Source organism: Pogona vitticeps, chromosome 6, assembly GCF_051106095.1.
Source record: "Pogona vitticeps strain Pit_001003342236 chromosome 6, PviZW2.1, whole genome shotgun sequence".
Classification (NCBI taxonomy): Eukaryota; Metazoa; Chordata; class Lepidosauria; order Squamata; family Agamidae; genus Pogona; species Pogona vitticeps.
The window spans coordinates 95061962-95079796 of NC_135788.1; the positions used below are offsets into that span (position 1 = coordinate 95061962).

General features: G+C 39.1%; 1 long non-coding RNA gene across 1 annotated transcript in view; it reads left to right on the forward strand.

Moving 5' to 3' along the window:
- Positions 1 to 598: 598 nt before the first annotated feature.
- Positions 599 to 17835, forward strand: part of LOC110074858 (uncharacterized) — a 41203-nt gene continuing 23966 nt past the window's right edge. The window contains exon 1 of the long non-coding RNA XR_002299860.3: positions 599 to 8946. This is a non-coding gene — a long non-coding RNA (uncharacterized LOC110074858). The remainder of the gene's footprint in view (positions 8947 to 17835) is intronic.

A 17835-nucleotide genomic window follows, 5' to 3' on the forward strand; every position in this document is an offset into this window, starting at 1 on the left:
GACTGCACGCTCTGCTCTGCTCGCTGGCTGGCTAGCTGGCCGGCCGAGGCAAGGACCAGGACAGGGAGGAGTGGCATCTTTGAGCCAGGCTTGCTGCGACAGGTGTTGAGAGGTGAGGAGTGGCAGGCTGGAGGGGGTGAGGGAGAAATCATGGTGAAGGAGGAAAAGGCTGCCTCTGCTGCCAATGCAAATTCATCCCCTCATTGCCTCAGCTGTGTCGTACTGCCACCATCTTAGGGAAAACAGCTAAGGAGGAGGGGTGGTAGGGTTACCCCTTGAAGGGAAGATGAAAAGGGCGATGGTTCTCTTCCTGAGGGAAAACTCCCCCTCCCTCCCCAGTAAAACACAATTTATCACATTCATTACCTACATTTCCCAGAGTCTGTTAAGGGATTGTTGGGTGGGGGCAAGCAAGTGGCTTTAACAAACAGCTGTGAATTTTGAAACTGCTTGCCCAGATGCAAATACAATCATCACATTCCATATTAAGTTAGAATTGTATTTGGAAAAATCTATTTCTAAGATGTTTTCTTTACCTCATTAAAATGTATTTTATGCAAATATGGTGGGGCATCACAGGTTACTTGGCTATTATAAAAGGGGATCATGATTTAGGAAAAAGCTTGGGAAATATTGCTGTTAAGAACTGAAACAGAGATGGGCAACATACTAGACTGCTGGCTGATACTGTTTTGCAGACCTCAACGCTCCCAAAACATGGTCTGGTCTTTAATTTATATATATATTTACAGAGGAATCTCATTCCTGGAAGCCTTTGGAAAGCACAATTAAAGCAGTATGTTCACTTCCCCAGCATTCACACCTTGCTTTGTTGTTGTTTAGTCGTTAAGTCATGTCTGACTCTTTGTGACCCTATGGACCAGACCACGCCAGGCCCTCCTGTCTTCCACTGCCTCCCGGAGTTGGGTCAAATTCATGTTGATAGCTTCGACAACACTGTCCAACCATCTCATCCTCTGTCATCCTCTTCTCCTCTTGCCCTCACACTTTCCCAACATCAGGGTCTTTTCCAGGGAGTCTTATCCTTGCTTTGCCAAAGATCAATGTTTTTACAAGACTAGAAGTAGTTTTCTGTTTCCAGTTTCTAGGAGGTAAAGAAGTCCAAGGTGGGGAAGTGACCCCAGAAGCCATCAAGCTTACTCCAGATTAAAACTTTTTTTTTTAAAAAAATCTGTAACTTTAAGGTTGGATCTTCAATTAATCATAACCAGAATACACCCATTAAATCCTACTGATTCCAGCAGACCAGTTCTAAATATAACTAAACTTGGATCCATCTCTGCATGTTCAATGAATTCATTATTTATCAGCTGTACAATGGCCAGAATCCTTTCAATTATTTAGCAGTGTATGTTAAACTGTGTAACTCACTTTGTCAAATAGCTGCTAACTAACAAGGTGCACTATGAGTCACACATCTATTTGCAAAATAAGCACACACCAAGTAATTTAATTAATACCTTATCAGTTAGTGGCGATTCGCTACGATGACTTACAGAATTTAGCTTAAGACATGAGAAAATCATCAATAGGATTCTGGTCAGTGTGAATCCATCACTACAGAATATGTAACACCTTGGCCATGCCTAATTCCCTCCTGCAGTAGGTTTATAACTATGAGATCACCTTTTCCAAGCTGGTGTCCTTCAGGCTGGGATCACAACCACCATTAGCCAAATGGGAGGTGCAGTCTAAACCATTTGGAGGGCACCATGTTGAGATAAGACACATAATATAAAACACTGCTAGAGAACTAAGCAGGATTGGGCAACCTGTGGCCCAATAAACACAGTGGACAATGCTGTCTGATAGTTCAATTTGTTTTTAGATTTTGGGGGGGGGGGCTGCACTGTGTTGCCCTTTCATTCAGGTAAAGAAATATAATGGGCCAATCCTCCTCACCTCTGTACTTCTTGTAAGGTTGTGTCGTTGTCTTTCATATAACTCATTTTTTTCATCATATCAAGAACAACCCTGTTTGATTAGGTCCGAGGGCCAACCTGTTCCAGCATAAGATACAAACAATGGCTGCTCAGATCTATCAACAGGTCTGGGGAAAGTGTAGCTTACCAGATTTCATTTTTTAAAAAACATTTTATTAAAGTTTTCTAACACAAAACTATAATGGAAGTAAACAGAAAAAAAAATCAAAACAAACCCTTCAAAGGGATAACTACAAAAGACAGAACAAGCAAATACAATATTTAAAACCAAAATCTGGTTATTGGCAGAGGGTTAAATATTTAACATATTTTTCAATTCACCTTGCTGTTACACATTAAACTATTGCCACATGTCATAGGAATCAAATATTTTGGCTTTATTTTTAAATACTCTAATTTAATGTGTGAGCTTTTCTGCAACGGCAATTTGATGCAGTTCTGAATACCAGAAGTTTAATGTTAAGAGTTCTGCAGTCTTCCCACATTTTGATATTATCCGGTGGGCTGCCATCAATGTGAACACTACTAATCCCTTGGGTTCCACTTTTTAATTTCATTTCCCCCAAATTTTTAATAAAACCAATGTTAGTGTCGCATCGATAGTTTGACATGTAATATTTGCCATTTCTATAAGCAATTTCCCCCCCTTAAACTCTGACACTACAGGATGTGACTTATCAGAGGTTATTAAATTCCACCTGCCATCCTTTCCAGCTGGTGTCGCTAGGCGCTAAATGTGCACCTGTTGCATAATCATGAGTCCCACAGTATAAGGATAATCAAATCAAGCAGTCCCACAGTATAAGGAGGGCCACACATTTCTCACCCCTGCAGTCCAAGAAGTACCCAAGCTGGACAAGAGCTCCCTCGCTGTTGTTTGCCCCCAAAACTATAATCAGAGATAGACTGCATCTGAAAGTGGAGAATCATTCAAGATATTTTAACACCAATAGTTACCTACAGGTGTGTGGCTCCATTCCATCTGTTTTTCACTAAACAAACGCTTGAATCACAGAAGATGAAAGTAGGATTGTTGTTGTCGCTGACATGTATAGTCTATCTTTCTTCAAATAAACTGAAGGCAGCGTACGTTACTCTCCTTAGAGGCCTTAATTGCCTTCTTCCCCACTTTATCATCGCAACAACAACCCTGTCAGAGAATGAGGAGTCCAAATTCACCCAATGGGCTTCACGAATCATGGGTCAGTGTTGCCTGGAAACCAGATTTCTCAAATTCTAATCTACCACTGTCACAAAATTACACTGCCTATTGTTGTAATCTATTTGCTGAACCTAGGCAGTGGTTTTTGACATTTCCCATAAACCAGCCTTCTGTAGCTTAGTACCCTCAGTTGTGTTGGACTGCTACCAAATATGGATGGTTGGAGAAGGTGGTCCCAAAGATTCAGTTTTGCAGTATGGGAGTTGAGTTCAATCCAGTCCTATTTGTCACCACCCAAGTGGCAAATGTGATTCAACCAGCAATCTGTCCAATGTTTTCTATACTTACAATTACTGTACAATGCCATGTGTTCTTATTGAACAGTTAAGTCCCATAGAAATAAACAGCATTTATTCCTGAGTAAATATGCACTGAATTTTAAAATATTGATATGGATTTACTGGTGCTTTTGGTTATTTGTTTTATCTACTATTCTGTTTTAAAAATCACCTTGTAGATAATATTTTATATAGTTTAAATAATTATTATTCATTTGTTGAACCTCTCCAAGATTTTCATCTGAAATACATCTATATAACATAAACCAAAACATTTTATGTCTTTTATTACATTTATAACTCACAACTTCTCAAAGCAACTCAAAATGATGTACATGGTTCTCCTTCCATATTAATCTCACAACAACTCTCTGGCTTAGGTTAGACTGAGGGATAATATTCAGCCCCCAGAGAGCTGAGTGTTCTATGAAAAACCTGAATGAGATCTGCAGATTGGTGATGGACAGAAAGATTGGGGATGTAAATCTCTGCTTCTTCTGTTCTCACATGGAAGGCACCTTCTCCTCATCACAAAGATGGCAAGATTTTATCTGTCCTTGATGAGTTTCCACTACAGCAACCTTGGTTTTTGTGCAAATTGTATAGCTGAAAAATTCTTCTCCATCACCAGCAAGGTTGTGAGATTTTCTCTGTCATTCTTTATTAGAATTTTCACATTTTGGAGATCAGTTTTTGTGCAAATTGTGCATCTGCATAAAACTACAACAGCTGCTGCCCTGTTGCACTTTTTAGAAATGGAAGCACTGGGTGGTTTCTTTGCATCTTACCAGACAATCCTTTGTATTTCCTGTGTGTGTAGTGTGAGCTTAACTTCACAAAGGGAAAGGATACCAGAATCCAAAGAAACAATTTGTGTAAAACACTGTAATATCAAAAGTTAAAAAGTGCTTGTCTTGTTCTTGCACTGGAGGAGAGAATGACTGCAGTGGTTAGCTATTTATTTGCAAGATGCTCCAACATGTTGAGATATCATGACTGAGAATGTGAAATATGAGAAATGTTCACATCTCTTCACATAGATCTCCAGATGTTTTGGAATTTAACTTCCACAATCCTTCATCCCTGGCCATTGTGTTTGAGGCTGGTATGAGCTCAAGTCCGTGATATTTGGAGATTTACCTGCTGTCCTTCCAAATCTTCCAAGACAAAGAAACACTATTTGTTCTCCATTCATTTTCTTCTCATATGTCTGACATCCATCTTTTGGTTCCCTGCTCCTCAGTCCATTGCTTATTCTGTCCATACATTAACTAGTTTGGTCTGTAGCCCTCCTTTCCACAGTTTTCCGTTTCTCTGGGCCCCTGCCAACACTTTCAACCATTCTTTTCAACCATGAAATTGACTGTTCACATCCCTCAAAGAAGCTGAACTATTGATTAGTATTCGGCTCCCAGCCCCTTTCCTTTAGCACATGGAATTTTCATTTTTTTAATGAATACTTAGGTCACCTTTTAAGGCATTCCCTTCATTAAGCTGTTTTTATAAAACAACACTAGTTTGTTAAACAGTAATATTAAAGCAACAAAAAAGCAATTTTACAAAAAACAGCATGAAAACAAGAGACATGTCATAAAGACATATACATAAAACAAGCTAAAAAGAACTTCAGTGCCCAACTTGATAAGATAAGAGTTACTCCCAATAAACATGTTTTTTTTGGTCTTGTATTGTTGGGGCCATTTTACATCTGAAACGGAAAAGAATTCCACAACTAAGGGCCTCTGCTGAGAAGGCCCTGTCTGTTGCGCCCATCAACATAATTGATCTTACCACTGGGCCTCTGGACCCATCCACTTAATAGAAGCCCAACAGTTCATGTAATACAGTACACTCTGTATCCAGGAAGCTACTCCTTTAGAAAACCTAGCCCGAACAGTTATATATTTTCCAAAGGACGGCCTTCACTTGCATGAACTTTCCTGGACTTCTATGAGGTGGCTATGCTGAAAGCTCCCATGGTAAGATCAGTTATGTTGATGGGCAGAAGAGACCTAGCCCAAACTGTTTGTGCTGCAGGCCACACCCTGGAGTGGTGCCCTGCAAGACGGTGTTAATTCGTTCAGCGAAAATCGCTGTCTTGTGAAAACATCGTCTTGTGAAATGCGGTTCTCCGTTGGAATGCATTGAAATCCGTTTAATGCATTCCAATGGGGAAAAATTGTCATCGTTTTGCGAAAATCGCCCATAGAGAAACTGTTTTGCAAAGCGTGGATCAGCTGTAAAAATCGCTGTCTTGCGAAAAACGGTCCCGAAAACACCCGTTTTGCGAATTGCGGACTCAGCTGTCAAAACTGTCATCTTGCGAAAATCAGTTCTGAAAAAAAGACCGTCTTGCGAAACACGGTCCGAAACATCGTCCAGCGAAAATCGCCTGTAGGAAACACCATGTTGCGAAGCGCTATAGCGATTGCAAAAACTTGTCATCTAGCGAATTAACCGTTTTGCGAGGTAATCGTCTAGCGGGGCACCACTGTATACCCAAGTACAGGTGTTAAAACTAGAGAATGAAGAGAGGTGAAAAAGAAAAAAATAATTTAAATCAAACTATGATTTTGAAGAAGAGCTGTATAGATACCATGGATAAATCAGATTAAATCAGGCCTCTCTCTAGCAGCAAAAATGGCTAAACTGTGCCTCTCATGCTTCACTGGAAAAGACCACAAGCTGTAGGCATGAGGAAAAGAGGGAAACAAATATGAGCTGGATTGATTTAGTAAAAGAAGCCACTGCATTAAGTATGCAAAACTGAGCAAAGCTGTTAATGAAAGAACCTTTTAGAGGTCAATAATTCATAGGGTCATCAGAAGCGACTTGATGGCATATTACAAAAACAACGTGTTTATAGCTTTCAAGACAATCATGTGTTAAAGTTCTGAACTGGACTTGGAAATGCAAACACAACCAGTGAAACCAGTACAGTATAATATTATAGTGCCATGTTCTATCTCCTGGCCTCTATTGCCATCCAGGCAGAGCTGCATTTTGTACCAGTTGAAATTTCTAAACTGTATTCAAAGGAAGCCTCCCACAGAGTGCCTTACAGTTTGGTACGTTCCATGACATCATAGTTCAGGCAATATCCTCGCTGGAGACACCTCTGTGCCAGTATGTGATTTCTGAGTTGCTGCGATTCTTTTCTACTAGTCTTGTCCTTTCAGCTTTGCATTATGACTGCAGACACTTTGCTCCAGGAGGAAAGCGGGAGCTTCTGTTCCATTTCTCCTGTGCGCTGTCCTTTCCTACCAACAAGTTCATTCCAGCAGTCATCCTGCGTGCACAAGAAAATCTAGCTGCTTTGAACAAGATTCACTTTCTTTCTGGAGTTTTAAGAGGATTTTCTCATTAGAATTTGCAGCTCTGCTGATTACAGAGAGACTTAAATCCTGGGCGGGCTGTCCAGAGCCTGGGTTGTCTGCCTGGAACTAAAGCTTGTTAATATGAATTCTCCATGAGTGAATTTACGTACTCCCTGGATGCCCTTTTTTACTATCTTGTTTTACTCAAACCTTTCCTATTGGAATTTCCTTTTGGAATCAACACTTTGTTCTCAAAGCATGAGTCAAAAGGCATTCCTGTGTCATGCAGATTCTGGCTCCTTTCTAACTCTGATACCAGTACAGTGCGTGGGGGAAAAATACCACCCCCACCATGGTAGTCTCCAGATTACGAGTCCCATCATCCATAATCCTGGCCGTCAGGAAGGAGTATCATCTACAGGACCAGGGTGGGGAAGCAAGTGATACATGGCTTTATAAACTAATCCAAATGTAGATCAAATTAAATTAATAGGCAAAATGAATTTGAATCCATTAACACAACGGTTGCTGAAATACAAACATATTTTACAGGCAAAATATTACAAAATCTGACTGCCAGCTGCCTTCCATCTCCTCAATATGACATTAAATCACATAACCAAACTTCAGCACAATACCTAAGGCACAGATCCAGGATTCTTTTTATGAGGAGAACAGGTGATATTTGTGCAAGAGATTCCCTACCCACCTCCTTAAAAGGGAGCAATATGGATGCTCTGGATTTTTTCTCACTGCATGTGACATTTCTCAGGTGCTGTGATGAGGCAAACCTTTCCCATTCCTCTCCTATCTGAAAATGTCTCTGAACAAAGAACACTGCCAGGCAGCTGGAGATTCTAGCTTGCACTTCTGTGTACTTTCCACACTGATCTAGCCTCACAGAAATGCCTTGAAGGCGGTAGAATCTGACCATCAAAAAATTCAGTGGTCAGTTTGAATTTCTCTCTCTGAGGGTTGTCCAAGCGGATGGGAGTGGAAGGTCAGCAATAACTGGAGGGACATACATTTCCCATTTCTGATGCAGAGACCCTCTCTTTCCTTCTTCCCCCCCCCCGTCTCTCCCCTTCCCCACTCTTTCTCACATACATCTCTTCTACCACCAGCAACCATTCCCGTGAGGTTCTTTTTTCCCCTCTCATGTATCCTGTGTATGCAGAGAAAAATCTAGTTAAAATGGTCATTGCTTCAGAAATTTAATTAATTTAATCTGCAGGTTTGCAAGGGAAGAGATCCTGATAAGATAGGAAGTGAAAGAAAGAAAGAATGCAATTTATATTTCTCCCATAAATGATGAGTTATCTGGGAGCTCCCTGCTGCAGTTATGATACTTGGGGGCCACATTTTGGGTCAGACTATAAACAGTCACCTCATGCTCCATCAGTCCTTCATTACATCTATAAAAATCAAAGGGTGTATGAAAAAAGAGATCTACTCAGATGTGAAATTAAGACTCTGAAAGCTGGCTGAAAAAGCAGTTATATTATTATACGCATCCTAATTTTCCAAGCAGCAAGAACTCCAGGGGTGATAGCATTTACCCAGGATCTTAAGTTTCTTTGGACAAAGGATCTGGAGGCTTATGATAATTTATGGCATATGATTTATTTGGTACTAGGGTGGGCAAGGTTCACAATTTTCAACTCCCTGAATTCATGATGTGCCACACCACTGACTATAAGTCTATTCCTGGTGTTGTAAAACCTGTTTTGAGGGGGGGGGGTTGAGGGTAAAATAAGACATGGGAGCCACTGCTATCTTGTTTAAGGGGAAAATGCCATATAGGGAGCTTCTAAGAATGACCATTTAAAAAAAAGAAATTGGGGGGGGGGAGTTGGGAGGGAGCCCAGGTCTTCATGTGGGCTCTCATCAGCATCTGGTAGGCCACAGTGGAACAGAATGCTGGACTAGATAATGTTTTATCTAAGCCAGTGGGGCTCTTCTTACATTCATTAGGTTTCACTGGCAGATGGTGGGGGCGGGGACTTTTCAGAGTGTCAAACCAGTTCTGTCTCCAGTTACAAGCACCTGCACTTCTATGCATTGTGGTATCAGCGCATTCCACAGCTATGATAGAGGAGGAAAGTGAGCCACCCCTCAACTTCCTTGTCATCCAAAACCTCAAGAGATACTAAACATCAAGGAAGGTACTGTACTGATAATAGTTTCTCCTTCATGTTAGAGAATATCATCTCCAGCAGACTCACTCTTTGGGGGGTGGGGAAGACTAGGCATTTTGCTAAAACTATTAATAAGTCCAAAGTCCTGGCCATGTGTGCCTCGGACAAATGATACTGACAGAAACTCATTCACAGAAATCTTTTGAGTCAGAATCCCTGATCTGGAAAGGATCATGAAAGGATATCCAGTCCAATGCACACCCATCCCAGCCAGATATGGGAAATCTTTCTGGCCATGCTGACTATGGAAACTGAGGAATTATATTCCCCATAACCAAGTATTTCCCACTCCCCCCAAAAAATTATTAAACTATATAGGCTGTGTTTTGTGTCCCTGTTGTTTGTAACCAAATGTAAGGTTAGCTTGCAATGTTGAAAAAAAAATCTCTAAATTATGGCGGGCGAATACGCGGTGGCTCTTTAGATGCTGCTGGATTACAACTCCCATCCATTTTAGAGACCACATCATTGGTGACAGAAGATGAGAATTATGGTCCAGAAGAGTCAGGAAGGCCACAGTTTCCTTAGCCCTGTTTTAAAGAGTATAAGGATTGAAACAGGCATGACCTATGCAATGCTTTCTGACAGTTTAAAGTGTCACGCGTACATAGGCCCAAATCCTATGGGTATAAGGTTTGTGTAACTTGCCATGGCTATTCACGGGTAATTCACAAGGCACTGAGGGGACATTTGTGCCAGGCCATGCCACCAACTGCACAACTGAGATGTGTCCTCCTGGTATCTCATAAATTCATCACCACAAATTACACAGGCCTTACACAAACATAATATTCTGAGTAATCCTTATAACAAGGCAAGATCCTTATATCTCAGTCATCCTTATAACAAGGCAAGATGGTTTTATCTTCATATTGTAGATATGAGGTTCAAAGGTTATGGCTTGCTTACATATGTTCTAACTTGTATGGCTGAGAAGTGGCCATGTTCTTTTTTTTAAAATTACTGTCAGGTGACCAGCTCATAAAACATATTTATGGCTAAAATATACAAAATGCAGTTTAAAATGTACAGGCAGTTCATAAAACATATTATGTGGTTAAAATATACAAAATGCAATTTAAAAAGTGTACAGCTAATTCATAAAACATATTACATGGTTAAAATATACAAAATGCAATTTTAAAAGTATATAGCAAATAATTAAATGTGTACTGTTTGTAAAATATGGGGGGAATAAAATACAGCATTTTTATAGCTATCCTTTGAGCCATTGTCCCTCTGGTTGGGACAGTGGCCATGTTCCATCAATGCTTACATTAAAATACAGCAGTTAGACTTTAAGGTGCCATAACGTCTTTTTTCCCTCCCTTTTTTTGTGTGTTTCTTGATGAAATCTACCATGTGTGTTTGTGAAAGGTCAGAAATGGGAATTTTTGGATTTACAATCCAGTTTCTTAGCCTCTGCATTACACAGGACTTTCATCAAATGATGCAGTTATGGCACGAGTGGTTGTTGTAGGTTTTTTGGGCTGATTGGCCATGTTCTGAACACGGTCTACAACAACCTTCAGATACCAGCTGCAAAAGCCTTCGAGAATATATATGGCAGGAGTGTTACATCATCATCCATACCCACAATGCAGGTCACTATATATACCTTTACCACATTCTTGTTTCTCAGTCTTGCAGCGATGACTACGGTAGCTGTGAGCTAGGCTGGAAAAGCAGTTCAGATTCCTGGATACAGATAGAATTCCTTTGAATATGACAGAATAGAATCCTTTGAATACCCTAAGTTTTCTCCCTGACTCCTTCCCCCCCGCCCACAAATGAGACATTAATAATAATACTGAGAATCTACGTGAAGGCACAACTACTCCTTAGAATGTCATTCTCTTCAATGTTGTCATCCTGTCTTTTTAGGTCTTATTTGCAAGCATTCTTAAGTATAATATACAATTGAATAACATTCTATCCAGTGTAGATTGGTAAGGAGCTGTTGAAGATTTCCAAGACTAGTAAAGGTAAAGGTAAAGGTTCCTCTTGACATTTTTAGTCCAGTCGTGTCCGACTCTAGGGGGCGGCGCTCATCCCGCTTTTCCAGCCGTAGAGCCAGAGCCTGTCCAAAGACAGTTTCCGTTGTCACGTGGCCAGCGTGACTAGGGAACACCGTTTTACCTTCCTATTGAGATGGTACCTATTTATCTACTCGCATTTACATGCTTTCAAACTGCTAGGTTGGCAAGGAGCTGGGACAAAGCGACGGGAGCTTACTCCGTTGCGTGGATTCGATCTTACGACTGCTGGTCTTCTGACCCTGCAGCACAGGCTTCTGCGGTTTAGCCCACAGCATCACCACATCCCTTTCCAAGATTACTATTCCATTAATTAGAAGTTTCTTCCATGTCTTTTCTTTTAAAGGAGACCTAGATCCCTTTAGTTAATTAATCCCTGTCCTGTTCACTTGTATAACCAAGTTTCTCCTCAACTGACAGCGATGACTCTACCATTAGGCCATTGTCCAAAGGCTTGCTTCAGACAGCAAATGCCCAGGGGCAGGCAACAGAAAGAGAGGTAAGTGTTGTGCAGCCTAGGCTGAGCCCTCCCTACCAGCCTGCGGCTCTCAAGCACAGTATTTTTTTCCATTTCCAGGGAGGAAGTCAGAGCTTGGCATATTAGGTTTGAAAATTAATTAATCATTGTCAAATATTTGAAATGGAAGAGATAATATATTGTTGTTAATATTGGAAAAGGAAACCATATAAGTCCTTGAGTTAGCATTAATTAATTTGTTATTTAAATAGTTAGCATAGTGGGATTTACAGAGAATGTCACGTGGCCTGGCACATTTAAAGGAGATCTTTCTGTAGGTTTAAAGTTGCCTTCCCCATCTGACTTTTTTTTTCCAGATAGATTACAAATTCTGTTATAAATTATTGGTTGGGGATGGTAGGGTCCAACATATCTGGAAGCTGTCAAGTTGGAGGCAACTGCCCTGAAGCACAGGGACTCGCCCTACAGCTTGCGCAATTACCGTATTTTTCGCTCCATAAGACGCACCTTTCCATAAGACGCACCAATTTTTTAGGAGAAGAAAACAGGAAAATATAATCTGTTTTCTTCGCTCCTTAAGACACACAGACTTTCCACCCCCCTATTTTGTGGGGAAAAAGTGCGTCTTATGGTGCGAAAAATACGGTACATTTTTTCACTAATCTGCATCACTCTTCTTTTTCTTCTTTTCACTCTCACCACTAGCTATATTCTTTTGCTCCATAAATAGTGACTATATATATTGCTTCCATTGATTTAGAAGTGGGTGCTACATTTTTAAAAAGCAAATAAAGCAACTATGTTATTTGGTTTTAAATGTCTTAACCATGTAAGGCTCAATGAAAACAAAGCTGCCACATTTGCATTTTGCACTGTGTACATGTACTGAGTTAGCATCTTTATTATCACACAATTTTATGTCTACCCCAACACTTTACTTGTCTACTTATGTAGTCTTTTTGCTGGGCAAGCCGAGTGTGCAAAGAAAGGGGCATGCTAGTTCCTTTTAGAATCTTCCTTAAAAGTATATTTTAAAATTATCATGAAGTAACAATTACCAAAATAACCAAAATTCCTATAGCTATTTGCACTGAAGAAACTACTAGATTGCAACATTAATATATAATAATGTTGTAAATGGATTTGCACCCTGCATATGCACTGAAGCCACATCTTCCGTATTTTTTTTCTAGGCTCTGTCCATCTCCTTGTTCTAAAAACTGGGATGTGTGTGCTGAAAGAACTCTTAGAGACTTCAAATTTACAATGTTGGATTACCAGGAAAAAATTGCTTACTGGAGATAAAGGGTGAAAATTTATACAATTCACTTTTTAGGAAACCTGTTTGACTTCATTGGCCCAAAACTTCTTTTCTGATTATACCGTTATAAAAGAGGTAACTTTTGAAAATGAATTACCATAAGCTAAGAAATCACCGTAGACATCATCTCTTGCATACTGAATTATGTAACTTGGCATTCAAGTTATAATATCTACAGTGATTTTTTAACTTGGGGCAATTTGCCTCCAAACATGTCATTTGCACAGAAATGCAAGACAATTTTGGCTACCGTGACTTACTTCTGTGTACACCTGTAAATTACTGTGTTGTATTTTCACAGAGATATTTAAAAAATGAAATAGGAAGGGATGGGGCCTATTTAATTTTCTGTCCAAAATCATATATAGTCATGGCCGTTGGGAGAAGGCATCCTTCAAATCTGAAGGCCCTGGAGCAGTTTGCAAAAGAAGAGTGGCCCAAAATTCTAGTAGAGAGGTGTAAGAAACTCATTCATGGCTACAGGAAGCGATTGATTTCAGTTATTTTTTCCAAAGGGGGTGCAACCAAATATTAAGTTAAGGGTACGAATAATTTTGGCTAGTGCATTTTTGGGTTTCTGTGTGGGATTTCTTCTCTGTTTTTTTTTTTTTTTTTTTTTTTAGTTCTTCCAACGCAAACCAAAGAAATGAACATGTCATTACCAACATTTGCAGCTGCAACAATTTTCTGAGAGAAGAGTTGCATTTTCTGACAGAATTGCAATGGTGCCAATATTTTTGGCAATGACTGTATATAAATTTATACATTCTATATAAATGCTATATGTTAATTAAAGGACGTTTATTCTCTTAAGCAGATGAAACAGGTTTTGAGATCTTTATTTTTTTAACTAGTCAGTGCATTTTTAATCATTTCATTTTTATTTAATTTGAGCATATAAATCTACCAACTACAAATATACAATATACTGTAAGATAAAAAAAAGAAAAAGAAATGAGAAAAAAAGGAAAGAGAAAAAAAATCCCCTCTCCACCTTTTGAGGACAGAGATTCAGACTTCATTAAGTCCCAAATTTCCCAAGTTTCCAGAGAGCATTGAAGGAAAAAAAAAACATCAATCATTTTTCCCTATACTTTGATCTGTCCCTGGGCCCAAACATATATTAGGTTCCAACTTTGTTTTGCATAGTCCCTTGGTTGTTCTCGTAGTGCTTCTGAGAGTGTATCTAGTTCTGTAATATTCAACAGCTTCTTCAGGAACTCCCCCATTGTAGGTATGTCTTCACTTTTCCATTTTTGGGCCCAGAGTAACCTAGCCTGCTATAAATATATACATCAAACAATTTTTGATTTTCTTGTCAGTAATTTCTCGCATTATATTTAGTAGTGCTATTTCATGTTTGAAGTTTAATTTCTGTTGAGTGATTCCTTTTATTATTTCCCACAGCTGTAACCAATAACCCTTGGCTTTTTCACATGTCCACCACATATGATAGTAAGTTACTACCTTTTTTTTTACATTTCCAACAAATATTGCTGCTACCCTCTGACATTTTTGCCAGCTTTGCAGGGGTATAGTGCCATCTGTAAAACATTTTGAGGATATTTTCTCTTAAGTTTACCGGCTTAATCATTTTATAATAATCTTTCCACATCATTGTCCAGTAATCAAAACCGAAATTACTTGCCCATTTTATCATCGTCTCCTTTACCCTCTCATCCTCCAGATCATATTCCAATAAGTATGTATACATTTTCTTTATTATTTTCTCATCAGTGTAAATCCACAGTTTTAAGATCTTTAGAAGCTAATAGCAACCAAACTGCAGACTTGAAGTGTCCATGAAACAAGAATAAGCTAATTTTAAATGTGGCAATGCACTTCCAAGAAAATTAGAAGAGCAAGCAACAAGAAAAGTGTCTCAAAATATACCATACACACAAGCCTTGTGTGATGGGTCGTAAAACAGTTGAAATCATATCATAGCTAAGAGAATTTAAAACTACCTCCCCAACAATCAGAACCCTCGAGAAAAGCTCCTGGGTAACATTTTGGCTGCTCTACAAGAGGAAACCCCTCAGATAAAGGTGGTCAGGTTACTCTTGGACTGTGACCCATATGTTACATATAGAACAGCGCTATTCGCAAAAGCGGCCAGAAACATTCGGGCTAATGTTTTGAAAGCCATTGCGATCAATTGTGCAGGAGATTCTCAGATATGAGGGGTCTCTTATTATTTTATATGTCTGTGGTTTTTATCATGTTTTTAATTAACCATATCGGTATTTTAAACAATTGTGACGGCCTTTAGCTAATACAATATACTTGAACTGAACTGAACAAGCTCACGACCTGGGGTTCAAATCCCAGGTAGCCGGCTCAAGGTTGACTCAGCCTTCCATCCTTCCGAGGTCGGTAAAATGAGTACCCAGCTTGCTGGGGGGGCAATGTGTAGCCTGTATAATTAAAATTGTAAACCGCCCGGAGAGTGCTTGTAGCACTATGGGGCGGTATACAAGTCCAAAAATAAATAAATAAATAAATAAATAAATAAATAAATGAATGAATGAATGAATGAATGAATAAATAAATAAATAAATAAATAAATAAATAAATAAATAAATAAATAAATAAATAAATAAATAAATAAATAAATAAATAAATAAACTTGTATTTACCACACTACCTTTTCAATCCCAGCTACTGACTGGTTTCTTTCAGCTTTAAATGACAATGATTTAAACACTCCTCTCTTCAATTAGACACTAGAGGAATTAACATATAAAACAGAGATGGGCACAAACCGGAAAAACAGTGGTTCATGAGAGTTCCTAGTTCGTGGCTACTTGTGAACTATGAACCACAAACGTTCACAAGCCTCCCAGAAAACAAACCAGTTCACAGTTCTTATTTTGGAGTTTGTGCCGGGGGCAGGGGCAGGCTGGCGCATGTGCACAGGGAACAGGCCTGGCTTCTGTGCAAGGACCTGGACCTGCTGCCTCTCAGGACAGCAATGGAGGAGGGGCAGTGGCGGCTTGAAGACAACATAGGAAGGTAACGGGGCAGAGGGAGGGGTGGGCATCCATTTTGCTGAAGCAAAATGAAGCCCTGAGTAGGACAAAGTTTAGCGTTTTGTTTCATTTTGGCAAAACAGGTTGCACACACTGAACCATGAACCAAACCACAAACCAGCCCAGTTTGTTTGTATGTGTGTGTGTGTGTGTGTATATATGTGTGGTTTGTAATTCAGTCGATGCCCATCTCTAGTGTCAAATAAACTTTTGACAATGAAAGGGAAATTGCCCGGTTTGTGGCTTCTTGGAGAGTGGCACAATAGTAAGACAATTTCTTGTTGACATGACAACAAAATTGATAAATTATGGTAAAACTGTAAATTACTGGCATTATGGCCCATAAATTAAATTTAACAAATTAATGAATTATCAAGTTTCTGATCAATGTAAGATTCAACTGCCAATTTGGTCAAATTTTGTATAGGATAGAAAAAAGAAGGAAATGTCATCTTGATCTTTACCTCACACAGTTAAATGCCTTTAACCAACTTTTGCTGTGCTACTGTGAATTGGTCCTTAATAAGTCAGTTTTTGTTTCACTGTGTATGTTTTCCAAGGGGTTTATGTGGTAGCTACAGGCTTCCTCTTTGCAGAGAGAACAATAGTTCTTTATTTTATTTCCTTTTTTATGACTGCATTGCTTCTCATATCCCGGAGCTAAGACAACTAAAGCTTTTAAAACATATTTGACCCTCACTTAAATTAAACATAGGAATCAAGAGGATTTCTTTTAATCCCCTGAACATTTTACAGGTTAAAACATACCATGTCTGTGTATTTGTACTGGATGATTACTCTGTGTATGCATTATTTTCTCCCTTTGTTCTCTTTGTTGTAGTTTCACAACAAATGATTTTTCCCTCTTGGCAACACAAAATTGCCAGCAGTTCTACTCAGCATGGCATCTTAAAATGCAACCAAGCTCCCTCCACCAACCTCATATTTCCATATCTGCATCTCTACTTCCCCATACTCATGCATTTATTTCTGCCTTCAGTAGTTTCTCTCTCCCTCTTTCCTTCTTCCTTGTCAACCACACAACATTCAAACATGCAGAAAAGAGGATGAGAAAAGATTATTATCCCCACATTTTTGCCAGACTACGTTCTTCTCTCTAGATCTACACAGGCAAAGAAGTTGATGATGACATTGCTCTTACTAAAAAAAAAAGCAAAAGCAGAGAAATGCCAGTTGGGGAAGACTGGCCAGCCCATCAGGAAAAAAATTAAGTCAATTCCCCTCTCTATTTAGTGTGGCAATTCAATAATAGTTTTTGGCACTATAAGGAAACCATTCATCTCCCCTTCAGCCCCTCCTGTCTTCCTTCCAAACTCACCTACACAAGATTTCATGATTTTTGTGGCTCACAGACTCTTCTGGCCATCATGCTTGCATTATTTATATTTTCTTTCTATAAATTTCATTCAAAGCTAACTAAATAAATTACAAACCATGAGCGTATACGTTAAACTTCCTCTTTAAAAAAAAATCAACACAGACAATAAAAATAATTTCATCTGTTCACAATCACACCCAGAATATCTGCCTGACAAAAATGTTGTTTAGCTCCCTAAGCAAAGTATCCTCAATGGTTGGATTTTTTAAAAAAAAGGCTATATTTGACCTTAATATGGGTTAATCTAGAATGTGGAGGTTGCTGGTTCATGAGATCAATTTCCTATTGTTTTTGGAGAACTAGCATGGTCCAATAGCTAGCCCCACAGTAGCTAGCATTGTTCATAAGCATGCCAGAAGTCAGGTCCATCCAATATTTATGGTGCCAGCTCAAACTCTTTTTGTTTGCCAACTCTTATGTAATTAGTTGATTTAGTCTTTGTTTTTTGCTTCCTTCCTTGGTTGTGATGTGGTTTCATTGTTTTTATTGTATTCCTACATAAAGTTTATTGTAATTCTTGTGCATTGAAAGATAATTTAAACTTTTGAAAAAATAATAATGAACATACTAGATGCTACCAAATTTAATAT